The sequence below is a fragment of the Mus caroli genome, chromosome 15 (genome assembly GCF_900094665.2).
Source record: "Mus caroli chromosome 15, CAROLI_EIJ_v1.1, whole genome shotgun sequence".
NCBI classification, from domain to species: Eukaryota; Metazoa; Chordata; class Mammalia; order Rodentia; family Muridae; genus Mus; species Mus caroli.
In genome coordinates, this window is record NC_034584.1 from 26339773 (window position 1) to 26355004 (window position 15232).

At 44.7% G+C, this 15232-nt stretch overlaps 1 non-coding gene across 1 annotated transcript; it reads right to left on the minus strand.

Moving 5' to 3' along the window:
- Positions 1–5547: 5547 nt before the first annotated feature.
- LOC115029465 lies at positions 5548–5683 on the minus strand. Its single transcript, XR_003835041.1, has one exon. It is a non-coding gene; the product is annotated as a small nucleolar RNA SNORA17 (small nucleolar RNA).
- Between the last annotated feature and the right edge of the window lie 9549 nt (positions 5684–15232).

Here is a 15232-nt window from a genome sequence, read left to right on the forward strand (position 1 = left end):
GCTGTCAGCTGTGCCCTTGGATACAGAAGAACTTGAGCAAGCCAGTGCACTTTCCTGATAGTGAAACTTGCATCTATCTGTTCCTCGTGGCTGTGTTGAGTCTTCCAGCGAGGCAGGATAGAAAGGAAAAACTGAACGGGTGAGAGAAAGCAAAAAGCTCCCTCGTCCTGGGTTCTAGTTTGAGTTTCCTGCTGGCTGCTGAGACAAGAAACTCCACACAACTGACAGAACCCAAACTGCCTGCACAGATGGCGCTTATCTTTCTAAAGACATCTCAAACAAGCCCGCATTAAATTAGCAAATTTGTTGGGATGTTGGATGATCCCAAAGAGTCCATATTTTAATGACATGGTCCTCAGAATGGCTCTACTCAGACTAATGGAACTTTGGGGGAGTTAGGCCTAGTAAACGGTACTTAATTCATTGCAGGCTCAACATAAATGAGAAGATCTCTCACACACATTCACACACACATTCCTTCTCTCTTGATGTCTGGATGTATGTCCACCTACTCTATACTCATTTCTGCTTCCATGAGCCCCATTCACCAGAATCCTCAAGCCCATTGGACCTCAGACCTTGGTTTTAGCCTATAGAAAGATTTGCCAAAATCTCCTTACTTCATTAAAAACAAAACAAAACAACAAAACAACTGTATCTACTAACAGCCAGAATGTTTGCAGCCTTGTGTTTGACTGTGTTAATAATCCATCATCCATCTTTAAATTTCATTTTCAAAGGGAAATTCCTTAAGAGGGGAGGAATAAGTCCGGGGCTGGGGAGACAGCCAGTCAGTAGAATGCTGAAGACAGTGGGTGTGGTTGTGCATGCTTGCAATCCCAGTGCTGGGAGGGGCAGAGGGAAGTGATTGCTGGGGCCCCACCCACTCAACCTAGCTGACCTGTTGAGCTCTTTGTCAGTGAGCGATCTTACCTTACAAAACAAGGTAAAGATATCTGAGGAAGAGTGCACTACATTGGCCTCGAGCCTCCACATACATAGACACACACATGCACATGTATATACATGAACATATATATATATATATATATATATATATATATCCTCAAAAAAGGAAGAGAAGATAAATAAGCAGACAGCTCACATTTTCCTTTTAGTTCATTTCAAAACTTTCCTTATTCTTTAACCTTGTTGTAAATTACAGTCTTGGAAAAAAAATATAATTTAAAACACAGACACAGTGGAATGTGACAGTTTCATGTTCTTTCTGTATTAGTCTTGCTCTCTACATCCATGTGTTTGTGTGCAGTCCTCTGTGCGTGCTTGTGTGTGTGGGTGTGTCCTAAATGTCACTGCTTAAATCCAAAAGCAGTGTCCTGTCCCTTATGTCTGCTTTAATGAACTCACTAACTTGGTGCTAATCTGATACTTCCTGAAGTTGTTTTCTTTTCTTTCTTTTTTTTAATTTTATGTATGTGAGAACATTGTTGCTCTCCTCAGAGACATCAGAAGAGGGCATCAGATCCCATTACAGATGGTTGTGAGCCACCATGTGGTTGCTGGGAATTGAACTCAGGACCTCTGGTGAAGCAGTCAGTGCTCTTAACCACTGAGCCATCTCTCCAGCCCCTGAAGTTGTTTTCAATGTAGCAAGATCTGGCTTTGCCTGAGCAGGGGTCCTAAGGGATGCTGGGAAGAATGTGGGATGCTGGTGACTCTGCTAAGCTGCATCTGGCTGCTGTAACCAGGACTCCTCCCCAGATCTTCATTACCCAGGAGCCTGCGTTCTAAACCCGAGATTGAGGGCCAGCTTGCCAGCTCCCACCAGTTCTCTGTGTCTGCCAGCCTGCTTTTGTGATCTGAGCCAGAATGCTTTTTCATTGAGAAGCAGGAGCCATCCTAGACTTTGTGTCACTGTCCCCGGAAGCATTTTCTCACATGCCATTGAACTTTATCCTCAAAGTAATGACTATGTGGAGCACACACTGTTCTTGCTTGACAAGAAATACATTTTTAGAAGATTGCTGGTTGGACAAAGGTCCGAGGGTAAAGATCTGGAACAAGTCAAAAGCAAGTCCAGAATTACCCGCATTCTTTCCATCGAATTCAGTTCTATTCCACACCACGCTTTGCTGCATACTCAGCATTTTGAAGATTTCCCGGATGTTTGTGAGGAAGAAATTGATGCTTGTGCCTGCTTAAAAGAGAAAGAAAGGGGTCAGGTTGAGACCCATTGTAGCCCCTCACTTTGATTTGGCGTACAGATTTAATACAGTTGCAATGATCTGGTATATTCTATTACGGATTCCTTTGGGCTTGTCTCTTCTCTAGCTCTACATGGGGAAGGAGAGCAGAGAACAAGCCTAGGTGGTGTTTGTGAAACTGGAAAATGCCTGTGCAGAAGACAGCAAGCTCTGAAGGAACCCAAGAGGTAAGTCATTGGGGGAGGAGGGGAACAGCGAAGGATGAAACTAAGATTTATTAGGAAGAAGGGGAGTCATGGTAAAACCAAGATTTATTTAGTGTGCTGACTAAACAACAGAAAACGTTAACTATATTTACAAAATGCTTACTGTTCTAATTAGTTATTCATAATTAACCAGATGCCTCCAAATTCTGTGCCTGCAAGCCAGATTGATCAGTTCTGACTTTGATGGTGGATTCTGCTTACCTGGGGGATTTAATTTGATTGGTCTTTGAGCCTGCAGCAGGCAGGTGATGAGTGAGAGATTGACTTCAGCTGGGGCACGTTGGCTCTACCACACATGGTCTTCCATCCTCTAACAGGCTGGCTTGGTGTTGTCATGGCAAATCCAAGGAGAATGAGCATGCGTGGATTATTTGTCAGAACTCTGTAGGCCCAGGCTTAGGTCTTCTACACCATTATATTGGTTGCCTATTGGACCCGATGCAAGTCAACTGGGATAGAGATAGATAGATAGATAGATAGATAGATAGATAGATAGATAGATAGATAGATAGATAGACCGACCCAGGGGTCAAGAACTGGAAACCACCTCCTGATAGGAAGACCTTCAAAACCCCCGTAACACGGGACTGGAGAAGAAGGAGAGGTGGAAATGGGATCTCAATGGGCATGTGCTGAGTTTGAGAGCCAGTGGAGCGCCACGTAAGATTGGCACAATTATTCCTGCTCTATACAAAATAATCACAACCACTTGTGAATGGATACTTTTGTGACCTGTTAATGCCCACCTAGAAAGACCACCCAAAAAACACCAGTGAACATGTTCTTGATGATTAGAAGGCCAGGGGTAGGAGACAGCTGGAGAAATGGCTCGGTATTTAAGAAGACTTGCTGTCTTGCAGAGGACCCAATTCTGTTCCCAGCACCCACTTTAGGTGGCTCACGATGGCCTGTAACTCTAGTTCCAGGGGATCAGATAAGCTCTGATGGTCTCCATGGGCACCAGACATACGGCACCCATGCATGCACACAGGCAAAAACACTGATACACATTTTTAAAAATTAAAACAATCAATTTTGTAAGAGAATACAGTGACCTTATACCCAAAAATAAAGAAACGGACCAAGGAAGCTATTTCAGTCGAGGTCATGGCTGTCAACAGCTCCTGCTATATTGACCCTGGGGGACTTCAGCCAGCTGCCCATATCCAGAGGTGGTGCATGTGAATCAATCACCAACTATGTGATTGGTCGTGCACGGTGGTGCATAGTAGTGCATGGTGGTGCATGGTGGTGTATGGTGGTACATAGTGGTGCATGGTGGTGCATGGTAGTGCATGGTGGTGCGTGGTGATGCATGGTAGTGCATGGTGGTGCATAGTGGTGCATGGTAGTACATAGTGGTGCATAGTAGTACATGGTGGTGCATGGTGGTGTATGGTACTACATAGTGGTGCATGGTGGTGCATAGTGGTGCATGGTAGTGCATGTTATTGCATGGTGGTGCATAGTGGTGCATGGTAGTGCATGGTGGTGCATAGTGGTGTATGGTAGTGCATGTTATTGCATGGTGGTGCATAGTGGTGCATGGTGGTACATGGTGGTGTATAGTTGTGTATGGTAGTGTATAGTGGTGCATAGTGGTGCATGGTGGTGCATGGTAGTGCATGATAGTGCATGGTGGTGCATGGTGGTGTATGGTAGTGCATGGTGGTGCATAGTAGTGCATGGTGGTGCATGGTAGTGCATGTTGCTGCATAGTGGTGCATGGTAGTGCATGGTGGTGCATAGTAGTGCATGGTGGTGCATGGTAGTGCATGGTGGTGCATAGTGGTGTATGGTAGTGCATTGTAGTGCATGGTGGTGCATAGTAGTGCATGGTGGTGCATGGTGGTTCATGGTACTGTGTGAAAAGGACCTAAAACACATTGCTGTGTTTGTGGTCAAAGCACAAAAATGTAAGACATACTCTAAGATTTGCTGCCAAGGAGCTCCCTTTAGCACATTTCTGAGATCGAGATAGAAAGAGCATACTGAGTTTGTCTGAGATGTGTCAGGAACACTTCTACAGAAGTTAAAAAGATTCTCTTTTATATTTTGTGCCACACAAAAGAGATGGTTGCTATTTGCAGCCAAGCCCCTCAGAGATATAGAGTATTTTAAAGCTTTACAACCGTCTATTCAAGACCAAAATATGTGATCAGAAAAAAATATAACTTCTGAAACAGGTTGCTCTTAATACTCATATACTTTACTATATAATTACAACCAGTCAACGATTTTATGGTGTGCTACATATCAGACAACCCAGGAACAGCAGCAGTAGGTAGAAAACTGGTCACCTCCCTGTGAAGCCAACCCCATCTGTGTCTTTGTTTCCTCTAATAGACTTCTGATTGACCAAATAAGAAACAGCATTGTACCTACTGCCCATAGATGGAAGGTATGGACTCAGCAGGAAAACCTAGGGGAATGCTTTTTAACTATGAAATTCACAAACATGTAGCATTCAGACATATTTGCTTTTAGTAGTCAGTAATAAAATACCATTGCCCAGACAGAGAAGGGATTGCAGCTAAGAGAAGGAATGTAACATGGCCTGCCTTGTCTGACCTCTAAGAAGATCCTGCTTGGAAAAAAAAAAAAAAAAAGCTTCTTGCTTAATGGAGGCAGACAGATGACACTTGGCACTATTGGTGTGTCTTTATTGAGTTATTTGGTTGTTGTGGTTGTTGTTGTTGTTGTTTACGTTTCATTGGTCCTTTGTGAGTTTCACATCATGCACTCCAATCCCACTCATCTCTCCCTCCCCTTGTGCCCGCCCTCCACCCTTACAATGCTCCCCACAGAGAAAAACAGAAATCTTATTATGGGAGCTGTCCCATACTGTGACCCTGTTGTCCACACTTCTGTGCTGGTAAATGTTCTTACAATGACTTATTGGTCTGGTTACGAGGCCTTTGGCTTCTGCTACTCTATTGATACTGGAATCTCACTGGGATTGAGATTCCTCTCTGGAGCCACACCACTCCCTGCCCCCCCACACACACACACACACCTATCCCAAGCAGGGTTTTTCTAGTCTCTAGTTTGCTTCCCATCCTGGGCACCTGTCTGGCACCAGACTGGTGGTAGTCTCAGGCTCATTTCTTTCAGAGAATGTTAGAGCACTAATCATTCAGATGTCTAAATCTCAGAACACTGAGCAAGGACATAGTCTCTCTCTCTTCTCTCTGCCACCTACTGATGCACATGTGACACAGCAGCCACACCTGCAAAGCCTCTAGGGGCAGAGAGCTATTTGTTCTTTAGCACACTATTTGAGCATCTGATTTGCACAAAGCATCTCCTTAGAAATTCAAAACCCCCTCTGCCCCATGTCTGAACATTCTATGAGCTTAAGCAGTGTGAAGTACAGAGCTTGACCTCAGCAGTCAACAGCATTTGCTTCACTTCGACTGTCCCCTCACTGACACCGCAGTGTCTACTGCCCTAGTAAGCACTTGGTACATTTTTCTGCCTCTATTCACACATGTTCTGTGCCTCTTCCTGCAGCTCATTTCAGTGGCCAATAGTCATAATTTGTTCCCTGCCGAGGAGAATCCACACATAGTATCCACAGAAGAGCCATCTGTATCCCAATAAGAAGAGGATATAGAATAAACTTGAGCTGCCCTGACTGAGTCCGAGGCACTTGGGAAAAGTCTCTCTCAGGGATGTTGAGTTGCAACAAAGCTCTCAACTGAAAGAAAATAAGAGATGCTTTATTCTGGAGATCAAATGTGACTATGCCCCAGGAACAACAATTTAGGTAATTCCAAATACAATGCTCCTACATGGAAGGAGCTCTTGCTCTCTCTCTCTCTCTCTCTCTCTCTCTCTCTCTCTCTCTCTCTCTCTCTCTCTCTCTCCTGCCCTATTTCCCCCATCCTTCCCTCCCTCCCCTCCCCACCTCCTTTTAAGAAATACTTTTCCCTAAGACAGAGCAAGAGGTTGATTTAGCAGACAGATATCTCCTTGGGCATTTATCTGTTGAGCAAACATGAGAGGATTATCTCTTTTGCTCAGAGAAATCAGATATTGAATGGTGCTAGTGTCTCATCAACACAGAAGGTTCCACAATGATGGAGACTGCATCAACATCTTCATTCTTGTCTGGGGAGACGGGACTTTCTGGATACATTTCAGGTATGATACTGGTTAAAGAGATACTCACATTAGAAATGATAAAAAGTAGCACAGATTTAAAAAAAAATCTTTCTTCTGATCCTTGAGAGGCATCATAAATCTAACAGAGCACTTAGGGATTTGATTTCCAATTCAGTTGTGACCGTTCTCTGGCTATGGGACCAGTTATTTCCCCTCTTTGAGGCTTCCTCTCAAGAGTCGGTGGGAATTTAAGTGGCTTTCCTCAGTGGGTCCCTGTAAGGTTTACAGTGAGTATTACCTGTGAAGATTATGGAGGCCAACTTTTTGTCCAACACTCACCCCCTAGGGTTTGAAATGTGGAGCACTAATAGCCATGGGAAGGATGTTACCACCTAGACATGAAGAAGTCTTGACTTCAAGGTACTTGTAGCGTTTGCTTATTCCCATGGTGTAAATAACCCCTCGTGCACTGGTTCAAGATACCAGCTTGAAGTCACTGAAAACAGTTAGGAAAGACTCTGGCAAGCAGCTCTTGTGAACAGCACCAGACAAGCAGGTACCCAGGAGCAGCGTGGCACATGTTAAAAGATGGATGTCCAAAACCAACAGGAAACAGGGATGCTACACCATCTCGGTTGCCAGCTGCTGCTTCCTTATTCTGTTGGCCCTGTTTACCCAGTAAACCAAAACAGTAGGGGAATCTTTAGGAGGGAAGCTTCCCTCTGACTCCTGGCACCGTATGCAGCTAACAAATATAGCAAAATTTCCTTGCAGAAATTGGCAAAATGACAAAGAGTATTGAATGCAGTCTGGGAGACAGCCACTCTCGGGAGGTTTGTTTGCCTTGTTCTGGTTTTGTTTATTGTAACTTTGAACAGTTTAAAATCATAGCAAGTCTAAAGGGGATGGGAAGGAAATCATCTTAGATATGCAGCTTGTTCTAGAAGACACCGAAATGGAGAGGCTTTCCGCGGCACGGGTGAGGCAGTTCTGCAGATTGATGGTCACCTGAGACACACACACACACACACACACACACACACACACACACACACACACACACACACCGGGAATGAGCAACTATGTGGACAAAAGCAATACCCCCTGCCTAAGAAATTGACTAAGGCCTGCAAGTAGCAGCCTTGCTCTGTTATTTTGCAAAATGCTCACGAAAAAACTTCTCTTCATGCCTCTGCTTCCACAGGATTGTTAGACGCTCGGGCTATTAGGTTTTCTGGATGCAAACCTGAGATGGCTCACAATATAAACAGAGAGGGGGGAGAAGCTCTGTTACAGTCCATTTGAAAAACTGCACATTGGAATAGAGGAATTGAAAACACACTGTATTTATCCAAAAGCAATGGAGCCTCAGACAATAAGATTGTATTCTTGAGGGAGACAAAACCCTCAATGCTAATATAGACTACATGACCGGTTATCTCTATATCATCAACAAAGTTCCCCAGCCAAATGGACTGAATGTACAGTGGACAGAGGAGATCCTTTACAGAAGATCATTCAGGTCACAGACAAAGGAAAAGATCAAAAAGCAGAGTGTCTCACCCTGCACTGATGTCCAAGCACAAGGCAAGGGCCCAGAGTGTGTTGAGACAAAACAAAACTCTCGACTGAAAGAAAAGAAGAGACGCTTTATTCTAGAGCTGAAGTGTGACTGACTAGGCCCAGGAACATCAGTTTAGGTAATCCCAAATGCTCCCACGTGCAAGGTGCTCCATGAAGTTTTCACAGTAACAAAACAAAGAAAGTTGTAAATCAAGGCAGGTGTTTAAATTGATGGTGTTATGTTTTATATAAAAAAGAAAAAGAAGCCAGGGATATATTTGGTGGAGGCATGGTACGGGGGGATGGGGAGAAGGAGGTGCCTCTGCCGGCCCATGCTGAGGCATCCCTTCCCCCTGAGGGACCAGCCACAGAATAGAGTTTAGGGCATAGAGAGGGGAGTTTAGGGGGTAGTAGAGTCAGAGAAAGGCAGAGAGAGAGAGAGAGAGAGAGAGAGAAAGGAGGAGTAGAGGCCAGCCATGAGCACATGGAGAGAAGGGGGGAGGGGGAGAGAGGGGAAGAGAGTTAGAGAGCAAGAGAAGAGCAAGAGAGGAAGGAGAAGCAAGTAGCCTCTTTTATAGTGAGTCAGACACATCAGGCTGTTGCCAGGTCACTGTGGGCGGAGCCTAGAAGAAATGACAACATCAGAGGAGGGTTCCATAAGGTGGAGGAATCTCAACTATCATTCTTAACCCTTCTGTCATTTGTTAAGTTAATAGACTCCAAAAATGTTTATCTATTTATTAGGATGTTAGGCCTGACACAGGGGTGAGCAAGATGCAGTTCTTAGGTGGCGGGTAAGGAGGTAATATAGTCCAAGAGAAATTGTAATTAGGCTCTAATTTATCTAATATTGTAGCCCCTACAGCTAATACGTGTTAAAGAACTAAAGGAGCTAAAGCGGACATGCTAAGGGAGTCATTTCATAGATGTGTCCAGGGTCATCTGTGGCTCAAGGGGGAACACTTGCAAGAAGCACAATATAAGATCATGCAAAGGGGCTACAATACTAGATAAATTGCTGTCTTAGTTACTTTTCTACCGCTGTGACAAACACCATGAAAAAAAGAAATGAAAAATAAGGATTTATTTTATCTCTCACTTAGGGGAATGAGGGCAGTAACTCAAGGCTAGAGCTGGAGGCAGACACTGAAAGCCCAGTTATAAAGAAACACAGATGCCTGGCTTGCTCCTCAGGGCTTACTCAGTTCTTGTTCTAATAGCACCCAAGACCAACACTCAGGGGTGGCACGGCACAAATGAGCTCAGCCCTTCTACATTAATTATGAATTTTTTAAAAAAAAGTACATCACAGTCTTGCCTGCAGGCCAGTCTATTAGGCATTTTCTCAACTGGGGTTTCTTCTTTCTAAATAACTTCAGTTTGTGTCAAGTTGACCTAAAAACACAGTTTTCAACAATGTTTACATAAAAACAATAACAAAAAAAAATAGCGTGTTAGAATTTCCACCTGCATTTTAGCTCAGTAGAGTCTAAAAGACTGGATGATTCTGTTCCATGCTAGCATTGTCCTCCTGAGCCTCAGGAAAACAAGCACCCTGCATAGAGTCTCCTCTCCCTCCCGGGATTCAAGGACTCCTATCCCACACAGACACTCACTCTCTGTGTCCCCCAGCTCGGCTATGGCCTAGCCAAGGTCGGCGGGGCCTTGCAGGGCTGACATGTCCTCTTTCCTAGTTTGTTGACCCATTGGGATTTGATGCCTACAGCACTGTGTCAAGTTCAACAGTCAAGTTCCTAGGGGTATAAACTAAAAAGGCACCTGAAAAACTGTTATTCCCTAGTTTCTGTGCAGGGTGTCCCAGGATCCTGTTCCTGATCTTACCTAACCATAAATAAATGGCTCAGTTTAACAGTTAGCCTTGTTAGCATTTTGTCTAGGCTCTGCCCCACAGTTACCTGGCAACAGCCAGGTGTGCCTGACTCACTATAAAAGGGGCTGCTTGCCCCCTCCTCTCTCTCTTGCCTTCTTGCTCCTGCTTTGTCCACTGGTTCCTTACTCTCTCTCCCCCCATTCCCCTCCTTCCTCTCCACATGCTCATGGCCAACCTCTATTCCTCTTTTCTCTCTCTCTCTCTCTCTCTCTCTCTCTCTCTCTCTCTCTCTCTCTCTCTCTCTCTCTGTCTCTGCCTTCCTCTGTCTCTACTCTACTACTCTCTCTGCCTCTACTACCCTCTCAACTCCCCTCCCCATGGCCTAAATGAACTCTGTTCTATACTATATTCATGTGGCTGGTCCCTCAGAGGGAAGGAATGCCTCAACATGGACACACAGAGACACCCCCTTCCCCCACACCATGACCCAGGCAAGTCTTATAAAGGACAACATTTAACTGGGGCTTGCTTACAGGTTCAGAGGTTCAGCCCATTATCAAGGCAGGAGCACAGCAGCGTCCAGGCAGGCATGGTGCAGGAGGAGCTGAGAGTTCTACATCTTCATCTGAAGGCTGCTAGCAAAATACTGATTTCCAGGCAGCTAGGACAAGGGTCTTAAAGCCCACACCCACAGTGACACACCTACTCCAACAGGGCCATACCTCCTAATAGTGCTAATCCCTGGGCCAAGCATGTACAAACCATCACAAATAGCATTGTATCTGGGATCAACCTAGACTGGAGTCCCACCCTCCCATCTGCCAGTGTAAAGTATGGCCAAGTTGCCTAGTCTCTTTAAGCCTCTGTTTTATCATCTCTGCATCAGGTGTTATAATAATGCCTTCAGAGGTTGGAATGAAACTGAAGGATACGCATAATGCACTCCGCACAGAGAGAAAGTACCCATAAGCATCAGCTAGAGCTGCTGTCTAACCTCAGAATGCTAAATGCCTTTCAGGTGAAGGTTTTGCTATATAAATTTGATTGTGACTCCCTCCCCCCACCAGAACAAAAGGTGTATACTGGATTCCTGATTCCCAGGACCTCCAAATGTGAGCTTATTGGCATTAAGGTCTTTACAGAGGTGAGAACACCTGAAATTGGGTCATTGAAGAGGAGGCCCCATTCAATATGGCCGGTGTCTTTGTAACACAAAGAAATTGGACAGAGACATGTCTTAGTGGAAGACAATGGGAACGCACAAAGGAAGAAAATGGCTTCCTACAAGCCATGGGGAGATGTCAGAACAGACTCTGCTTCCAAATGAGCCAACTCTGCCGCTACAGTTTGGAACTTGACTATCCCCAAAAGGCCTCTGGGTCAAAGCTTGGTCCCCAGTCTGTGGCAGTTGGGGATGTAGTGGAACTTTTAGGAGGTGGAGCCTAGTCAGAGGAAGTGAGGTCATTGAGGCGTGTGCTCTTGAAAGGGATATTTAAACTCTCCCCTCCATGTTGATCACCTTGGTTTTCAGCCACTATAAGGTAAACAATCTCCTCTAGCATGGCTTAGTTTGCCGCCAAAAGTCCAAATCAAGAGGACCAAGCCACCATGGGCTGAAACCTTCTTTATGAAGTTCATTGTCTTGAGTATGTTGTCACATCTGCTGACACATTGCAGTCAGGCTTCCATGCCCCAGGTCTGGAAAGCAGTCTATGTCTGCTGCTTTGGCCACCAATGGGGAGCTGCAGATATATAGATCAGATATGTCTAACCTGCAGCCCACAGCAGTATGCATCCTAGCATAGGTGAATGATAGATTCACTCTCTTAGATTACCATTTCACAGTGCAGTGTTAAAAGAGCAAATCCCCCAGGAGACGGTTCCAAGACTCGGGAACTGCCAATGCACAAGCTGTGCGAAGCAGCCATGAGGAGGAGATGTACTACCTGTGTGCTCCTGCTCTAGGCTCCCGCCCAACTGGGCCCTGGCTCTCCGTTTTTTAAAGTTTTTTAAAAGTTTTTAAAGCTCTTTGTTTAAAGTACCTTTTGCTGTCGTTGCTATCCGTGAACAAGGGACCTAAGAAGGAAGGTGTGTCCATGTACAACTCCATATGTAGATTGCTCCAAATTCATGCCCACATACAGAAAGTGCCTTCACTTCAAGAGTCCACATGTGTGGACCCATAAAGGAAAACAAAGAGCTCAGGTTGGATTGATTTCTCTTTACCATTCCGGCCTCCATCTAGACCCAGGCCATAGTAACAGCCCCTCACGTCCTGTTCTTCTGTCCTCACAGCTCAAGCTGATGGCCAGAGATTCCTTTGGCTTTGCTGGCCACTCGACAGCTGTCAGAGCTAATAATCAGCAAGGGACTGGCAGCATGTAGGGCTGGCAAGGACACTGGGCAGTAACAGCTGCAAGGGCCTGGTTGCTAGCGGCTTCTCTGCCAGGCCACGGCAGATTCTGGGAGCTAATGGAGCGTGAGAGCTGGTCACCAGACTGAATACAGGTTGAAGCTTTAGTTTGTACACAGTCCAGACTCCAGAATCAGCGATGCATATAGCTTCATTATAAAAAAAAAATAGATACAGCATTTTAGTCCAAAATGAGCATTTTTCTGATATTTTATTATCCCATTTTTGTGCATGAAGCTATGATCCTACTCATGTTATTAAATTATATCTGTACATAAAGACATGAAACCCTGCCTGAGGCATTTGCCTGTTTTCAGAATAGCGTGAAATCCAGGAACAGAGAGCTGGGCGCCTGTTATGTTTGACAACAGGTGGACATGTGAACTCATGTCAGGACAGTGTCCACGGGACCACATCCATGGGTTCAAGTGACAATAGTCTGAACATATTCAAACAGCCTTAAAAGTGAAAACTGATTTAAATTTAAACATAGCAACTGCCTACATAACACTGATACTGTAGTAGGCATTACAAATAATTGACAAATGGTTTAAAAGCATAGCAGATGATATGCATAGGTTATATGCCAATGGCATGCTGCTTCATGCAAGGGATTTGCATAGTGAGAACATTCATATCTCTTGGGGATTTTAGAACTGATTCTCTCTGGATAACAGGGATGCCCATAATTCTGCAGGGTGATGTTCCCAACACAGAGACCCAGAACTCAACCATGTGCAGAGAGTGAAAGACTTTGGAACACTCAGTCCATTAAGCCCCTTCCCTCAGGGGCTCAGGGAAGAAGAAGAAGAAGAAGAAGAAGAAGAAGAAGAAGAAGAAGAAGAAGAAGAAGAAGAAGAAGAAGAAGAAGAAGAAGAAGAAGAAGAAGAAGAAGAAGAAGAAGAAGAAGAAGAAGAAGAAGAAGAAGGAGGAGGAGGAGGAGGAGGAGGAAGAAGAAGATGAAGAAAAAGAAGAGGAGGAGGAAGATGAAGAAAAAGAAGAAGAGGAGGAGGAGGGAGGAGGGGGAGGGAGACAGAAAGGGGAAGGGAAGGGGAAGAAGAAGGGGAAAGGGAAGAAGAAGGGGAAGGAGAAGGAGAAGAGATTGCAAGAGCCAGTGTGGATGGAAGTCACAAGGGAAACAAGACCTTCTAAACACAGTAAGACCAACACACACATGAACTCACAGAAGCTGTGTCAGCATGCACAGGGCCTACACAGGTATAAACCAGATAGAGTCCCAGTGCTGAGAGGGGAATTGGACACAAGTTTCCATCCAAATCCAGAAGCTATCTCCAACTGACAACCACATGCAAAGGAAAAAACTCAGTTCTCCCCTGTGGATCCTCCCTGGGTACACAAACCACCCTTAAAAAGAGACCCCAAGCCCAGGAGTAGATGGCCAACATAAAATGAACTCAACAATACTTTAGGAGAGTTTGTTTGTTTGTTTGTTTGTTCTTTTATTGTTATTTTATTTTATTTTTGCTCAAAATGCTTTGTCTGTACTTTTTTCTTAACCTTACAGATATTTTTCTTACTAAAAAAACATTATGTTCCCTATATGACATTTTTCTATTTGTGTGTTATGTGTGGGGGTGGGGCATATGTGCAAGTATGTGCAGGTACATACCTGTGCATGCACATGCACATGGAGGGGACAGAGGAGGTACCAGGTTCCTTCCCAGCCCTTCACTTGTTCAAATGGAGCTGTCACTAGGAATAAGGTTTTATCTAAAGACTCATGTGTGTAGATCAGTGTCTGAGGCCATTCAAGATTACATGGGCCTTGAGGTGTCCTATGGCGAGCCATGCAGACCACCAAAGCCTGGATGATGAGAAAGGCCCCACAAAGTTTAGGTTTGTGTGTTTGAATACTTGTTCGCCTTTTGGAGGAGGTGTGTCATTCGGGGTAGGCTTCGAGGTCTCAGAAAACTGGATCCATTTCCAGTGCCTTCTCTGCCTCCTGTTGACACAAAACGTGAGCTCTCAACCGTTCCTGCCTCCATGACTTTGCTCTGCCATTGTGGAGTCTAAACCTCTGAAAGTGTAAGCCCAACCCAAGGCTCTCTTCTATAAGTCACCTTGACCATAGCATTTTATCACAATAGAAAAGTAACTAAAAGAGAGTGTATTTTGGTTCACAGTCCTGGAGGCCAGAAAATCTAGGGCTGAGAAACCAGGACTTGGTGTGAGCCTTCCCTCTGACTCACCTCAGAGGAAGAAGTAACGAGCAGGCAGAGAGCAGGACTCAGGGGTGTGAACTAGTCCTTTTGTATGGAACTCAAACATGCTGGTTCTGAGTCAGACTCACGTCATGGGTCATACTTTAGCAGCCCTGCACAGGCAATAACATGTATTCTATATGAAAATAAGGAGATTAAAGCTAAACGTCCAACATAACTAATGTGCTTCTATTTCTGACAAAGCATTAAGCGAGCATGCCTTTCAAAAGCTGAGTTAGCATAAAAAAGAAGAAGAAAGGGTTACCGTAGCATCTCCAGATTTCATATTAACAGGCTGTGTTAGTAGTCACTGTCCAGATGCTGCTGATATACCATCTATAATCATTTAAAAACTAGTATGAAACTGTTGAGCCCATGAAGGGAAGGTGGAAAGACCTGGAATTCAGTCTAGTGATGAATTTCTTCCTAGTCAACTAGACCAATGTCTTGATGGTTAATTGTGATTTGATTGCATGGACAGAAGTGCATGAGGTCAGTAAAGCCCACCTCCAGGTGTGGCTGGAGGGTGTTTCCAGAGATTATCTAACTAACGTGTGTGGTAGTAATTGGAGGGTAGCATCGCATCCTGAATGGAGGTGACATCATCATATAGTCTAGGGACCCAGATGGAACAGAAGCAGAAGGAAGCCCATCAGTGCAGACCC